We start from the raw sequence: 6,137 nt of genomic DNA, 5'->3' as shown, positions 1-6,137 counted from the left end.
GAGTGGTCAAAGAGCCACGAGGGGAGTGGCCAAAGAGCCACGAGGGGAGTGGTCAAAGAGCCACGAGGGGAGTGGTCAAAGAGCCACGAGGGGAGTGGACAAAGAGCCGCTGGATGCTCCGGAGCCGCGGGTGGCCGACTCCTCGTGCTATGGACATTCACGTCTCTCGTCACTTCCCCGCACAGCCCCAAGTCACAAGACTGACTGCCACTTCGTGCAGTGCGCGCGCGTGGTCGTCGTGGGTATTTTCCAGCTGTATAAATAGAAATCCCTGCCCGGGCTACATTGTTGCCAAATCGGTCTGCGGTATGCGAGCCCCCAAGTTGCGTGAACGTCGGCGGTGGGAAATCCCCCCACGGCGTGAGCTGCCGAGAAACTGAACTCCCGCTTGTCAAACAGAGTTCCTCGTTACTGTGTGACACCGCTTGTCCAGGCACGTACGTACGTACACCTCGTTTCGCGATCCACTGCTCGATGGAGTTGCCACCCCTCCCCCTCCCGCCGTAAGCATGCCAACGTTTGGGTTGTAAGGGTGGCATGCGATTGACCCCGTTGCATCAACGCCGGCCCCGACGTGCCATGTTTACTGGGGTGGCAGTGCTGGATGAAGCGAGTGCGGGGCTTGTAGCATGATGTTATCAAGGGGCCCTACATTTTTATTTTAACTTTAATATTAAAACACACATTTTTAACTTGCACTGTGCAATAATTGTATTTTTGCATTTGCTATACAGCCAGGTAATACGACAAATCGCTAACCTTAAACACCCAGTCGTTCATAAAAGTCGAAGGCGGTATAGTACTATAGTAATAGAGCAAGTGCAGAATCGCTGAACCGGAATCGATAGCTTGAAGGCATTTAGCGCGGGGCGCCGTAGCATTTGCTACTTTTGCCACTCGGATAATCCGGCGCTGTGTGCATGGATGTTTAACTTCTTCAAGTGCGATGATCCAGCAGTGGTGGGGGGTTTTGATTTTCGGCACTGCGCTCAGCTGGCCGCGACGCAACAGCGGCAGGAGGCGTGGGCAGTGCGTGGTTTATAGGGTTGCAGACCGTATCGCCAACCCCCTTTAAAGTTTAATAAAACATCAGCGGTGTAACTGGTCTCAGCGTCACTGGACTTCTGAACTAGTCGGTTCGATTCGCTTCGATCTCCGGGCGCGGCAGCACGAATGGGTTCGCCTGGGTTGAAGAGTCGGCCGATGTGGTGGGGTAGCATGTGGTGGGGTAAAATGTGGGTATGCTCCCATAGCCATCCTGCTTCAGACGTCTGGGCCAGGGTTGAAAAGTAGGTCAAAAATGACCACTTAAGATGTGGGGTGAGGGGGCCTCTATCGGACGCTTCCTTGAGTGGCAGCATCTTCCGCGAGCAGTGGCGTGAGCCCAGCAATTGCAGGGCTGAACCTTTATTTTTTTTTATTTTTACCCAAACAACCACCACCACCAACAACAACAACAAGAAGCGTTGATGGCCAAAGATAGAGATATCTAGCGAACAGTGTAAGTTGGTGGCTTTCTTTGTTGAATTGCGACACGGGCTGTGGTACAAACAAACAAGGAAAAACCCAACAGATGAACAGGAAACAGACGTGTGTGTGTGTGGCCGGGTAAGTCGCCCTCTAAACCGGTTGGTGGAGTTTGTGGCTCGGAGCCGAAGCGATCAATCCAAAACCTCCCTCGGATGAGGAAGTTCCATCGTCGGTGACGCTTTCGGTTTGGAAGGCGAAGTGTCGCCAAAGTCCATCTGAGCGGGTCCTTGACAGTGTCACAAAGTCCATGATTGCGGCACTAATTAACTCAACCAGCAGTGTTCACGCACGCAACTGTGATCTCCCCCCCAAGGGTCCTAGAGTCGAACCTATGCCGACAGAGAGTGTCTCTTCTCTCCCTTCAACTCGCAGACGTCGTCGCCTGCGTCGTGTGTAGAGAAGAAATAGAAGAACTGCCGGTGATCGGTGAGTAAAGCGCAGAGGATGGATGGGAAGGAGACCCGCCGCGTGTGATGAAGGTCTCTTCGAGATCAGAGTTGGCCGGGCACGGGCTTCTTCGTACGATTAGATAACGCGGCGAGGTGCGTGTACCGTAAGCCGCAATAGATTGGAATTCAGCGCATGTCATTAATATGGGCCGTTGCGCGAAACGTCGCCTGTAATGTGGTTGTACGTATGTACGCGTGCGAACAGTGTTAATCGCAGGTGTCCTGAAGGTTCATACCACGTTTAGGGCAGTTTGTTAATGGACGTAGTGTTAAGTTTTTGTTTGTTAGCAAGGCAGTATCACGCGCAACGAATGTTGTCACCAGTCGTGCGTGGAGCGGTGGCGCAGCGGTTAGCGCACTGCGCTACGTTGGATTCAGCCCCGCTTATTCGTGATTCCATTGCCGGGCACGGCACGCATCTGAACCGCTCCTGGACGTTAGCCCCGATGGCAGGGGTGGAGAACCTTTTTTTATAACATCATTCGCGGGCCATACAAAATTATCAACTTAAAAATTAGCCTGCTATATTTGGTCAAACATTTACGGTAATTAACTCACCCCTAATGCGATGGGCTGGAACTGCTTCTCTTTGGTGAGGCGTGTGATGTTAGCTGGTGTTGATTATGTTGCTACTCGCAACCGCTTTTCCAAGTTTGCTCCGAGATGTATTGAATTTCGAGTCCCGCCTGCGGTTACCTTGGCAGGGCCACACCAAATGATTTCGTGGGCCTCATACGGAGGATACGTGATTTGCGTGCAGTACACAAATACTCCGTGTGCAGTACACAAATACTCTGGTAACCGGCAGCGGGAATTGACACGATATTTTTGGCTCGGCTTTGTTGTTGAACCAAGGCCGTAGCCATGAAGTCAACATTGGGGAGGACCAAATCTTCCAGGGAGTCTGGGGGTCTCCCCCCACCCCCCCAGAAAATAAAATAAATAAATTTGAAAACTCATTTACTGCCTAAAATATAAAAAAATCACTAACACATGGGATTGATTTTTTTTTACAATAATGTCTAATAGTGTATTGTATTACATCGCTCTGTCTTTACCTTTTCTTGTTTCATTGTATGTAATGGCAGAGATTAGGGATTAATAAAGTACAATCATAACCACAATCATATAAACATACATCTACGCATTGATTTATATGAAGACAAGTCCAGATATTGTGGCCAAGGTTTAGCAAATTGTTATATTTCTTTACATACATAGCATAGCAAAACATTTTTAATAGCAATATATTGGGGGGGGGGGCATTGTGCGCGTATTTGAATATTGGGGGGGGATGTGTGTCCCCTAATATATATTGTTATTACGGCCTTCTTCTGAACATCTTTCGCACCCTGTACGTAGCCAACCGTGCTAATCGAAGGCTTTGGCGTCACACTCACTCCACGGGAGGCGAATTACTGGGTCCACCGTTGAAACGTGGCTCGCGTGATTATCATCAGTTGTTGGCGCGAGACTTGTAGCAATGTGGACCTTCAGGCAAAGCCAGGGGTCCAAGTTTTATGATGTTTCTCCCGCCCGATGTGTCTGTATTACCATGATGTTGGCGTTGATGACGCTGATCGTGGTGTTGACATTGATGACGCTGATCGTGGTGTTGACATTGATGACGCTGATTGTGATGTTGACATTGATGACGCTGATCGTGGTGTTCACATTGAGGACGCTGATTGTGGTGTTGACATTGATGACGCTGATCGTGGTGTTGACATTGATGACACTGATCGTGGTGTTGACATTGATGACGCTGATCGTGGTGTTGACATTGATGACGCTGATCGTGATGTTGACATTGATGACACTGATCGTGATGTTGACATTGATGACGCTGATCGTGATGTTGACATTGATGACACTGATTATGATGTTGACATTGATGATGCTGATTGTGGTGTTGATATTGATGACACTGATCGTGATGTTAACATTGATGACACTGATCGTGATATTGACATTGATGACGCTGATCGTGATGTTGATATTGATGACACTGATTGTGATGTTGACATTGATGACACTGATCGTGATATTGACATTGATGACACTGATCGTGATGTTGACATTGATGACGCTGATTCTGATGTTGACATTGATGACACTGATCGTGATATTGACATTGATGACACTGATTGTGATGTTGACATTGATGACGCTGATTGTGATGTTGACATTGACGCTGATTGTGATGTTGACATTAATGACGCTGATTGTGGTGTTGACATTGATGACACTGATCGTGGTGTTGACATTGATAACACTGATTGTGGTATTGACATTGATGACACTGATCGTGGTGTTGACATTGATGACACTGATTGTGATGTTGACATTGATTACGCTGATTGTGGTATTGACATTGATGACACTGATCGTGGTGTTGACATTGATGACGCTGATCGTGGTGTTGACATTGATGACGCTGATCGTTGTGTTGACATTGATGACGCTGATTGTGGTGTTGCCATTGATGACGCTGATTGTGATGTTGACATTGATGACACTGATTGTGATGTTGACATTGATGACGCTGATCATGGTGTTGACATTGATGACACTGATCGTGGTGTTGGCGTTGATGACGCTGATTGTGATGTTGACATTGATGACACTGATCGTGGTGTTGGCGTTGATGACGCTGATCGTGGTGTTGGCGTTGATGACGCTGATTGTGGTGTTGACATTGATGACGCTGATCGTGATGTTGACATTGATGACACTGATGGTGATGTTGACATTGATGACACTGATTGTGATGTTGACATTGATGACGCTGATCGTGATGTTGACATTGATGACACTGATCGTGATGTTGACATTGATGACACTGATTGTGGTGTTGACATTGATGACACTGATTGTGATGTTGACATTGATGACGCTGATCGTGATGTTGACATTGATGACACTGATCGTGATGTTGACATTGATGACACTGATTGTGGTGTTGACATTGATGACGCTGATTGTGATGTTGACATTGATGACGCTGATCGTGATGTTGACATTGATGACGCTGATTGTGATGTTGACATTGATGACACTGATCGTGGTGTTGGCGTTGATGACGCTGATTGTGATGTTGACATTGATGACACTGATTGTGGTGTTGACATTGATGACGCTGATCGTGATGTTGACATTGATGACACTGATCGTGGTGTTGGCGTTGATGACGCTGATTGTGATGTTGACATTGATGACACTGATTGTGGTGTTGACATTGATGACACTGATCGTGGTGTTGGCGTTGATGACGCTGATCGTGGTGTTGGCGTTGATGACGCTGATTGTGGTGTTGACATTGATGACGCTGATCGTGATGTTGACATTGATGACACTGATGGTGATGTTGACATTGATGACACTGATTGTGATGTTGACATTGATGACGCTGATCGTGATGTTGACATTGATGACACTGATCGTGATGTTGACATTGATGACACTGATTGTGGTGTTGACATTGATGACACTGATTGTGATGTTGACATTGATGACGCTGATCGTGATGTTGACATTGATGACACTGATCGTGATGTTGACATTGATGACACTGATTGTGGTGTTGACATTGATGACGCTGATTGTGATGTTGACATTGATGACGCTGATCGTGATGTTGACATTGATGACGCTGATTGTGATGTTGACATTGATGACACTGATCGTGGTGTTGGCGTTGATGACGCTGATTGTGATGTTGACATTGATGACACTGATTGTGGTGTTGACATTGATGACGCTGATCGTGATGTTGACATTGATGACACTGATCGTGGTGTTGGCGTTGATGACGCTGATTGTGATGTTGACATTGATGACACTGATTGTGGTGTTGACATTGATGACGCTGATCGTGATGTTGACATTGATGACACTGATGGTGATGTTGACATTGATGACACTGATTGTGATGTTGACATTGATGACGCTGATCGTGATGTTGACATTGATGACACTGATCGTGATGTTGACATTGATGACACTGATTGTGGTGTTGACATTGATGACGCTGATTGTGATGTTGACATTGATGACGCTGATCGTGATGTTGACATTGATGACGCTGATTGTGATGTTGACATTGATGACACTAATCGTGGTGTTGACATTGATGACGCTGATCGTGGTGTTGACATT

This window comes from Lampetra fluviatilis, chromosome 40 (genome assembly GCF_964198595.1).
Source record: "Lampetra fluviatilis chromosome 40, kcLamFluv1.1, whole genome shotgun sequence".
Taxonomy (NCBI): domain Eukaryota; kingdom Metazoa; phylum Chordata; class Hyperoartia; order Petromyzontiformes; family Petromyzontidae; genus Lampetra; species Lampetra fluviatilis.
This window is presented reverse-complemented; position numbering follows the sequence as displayed.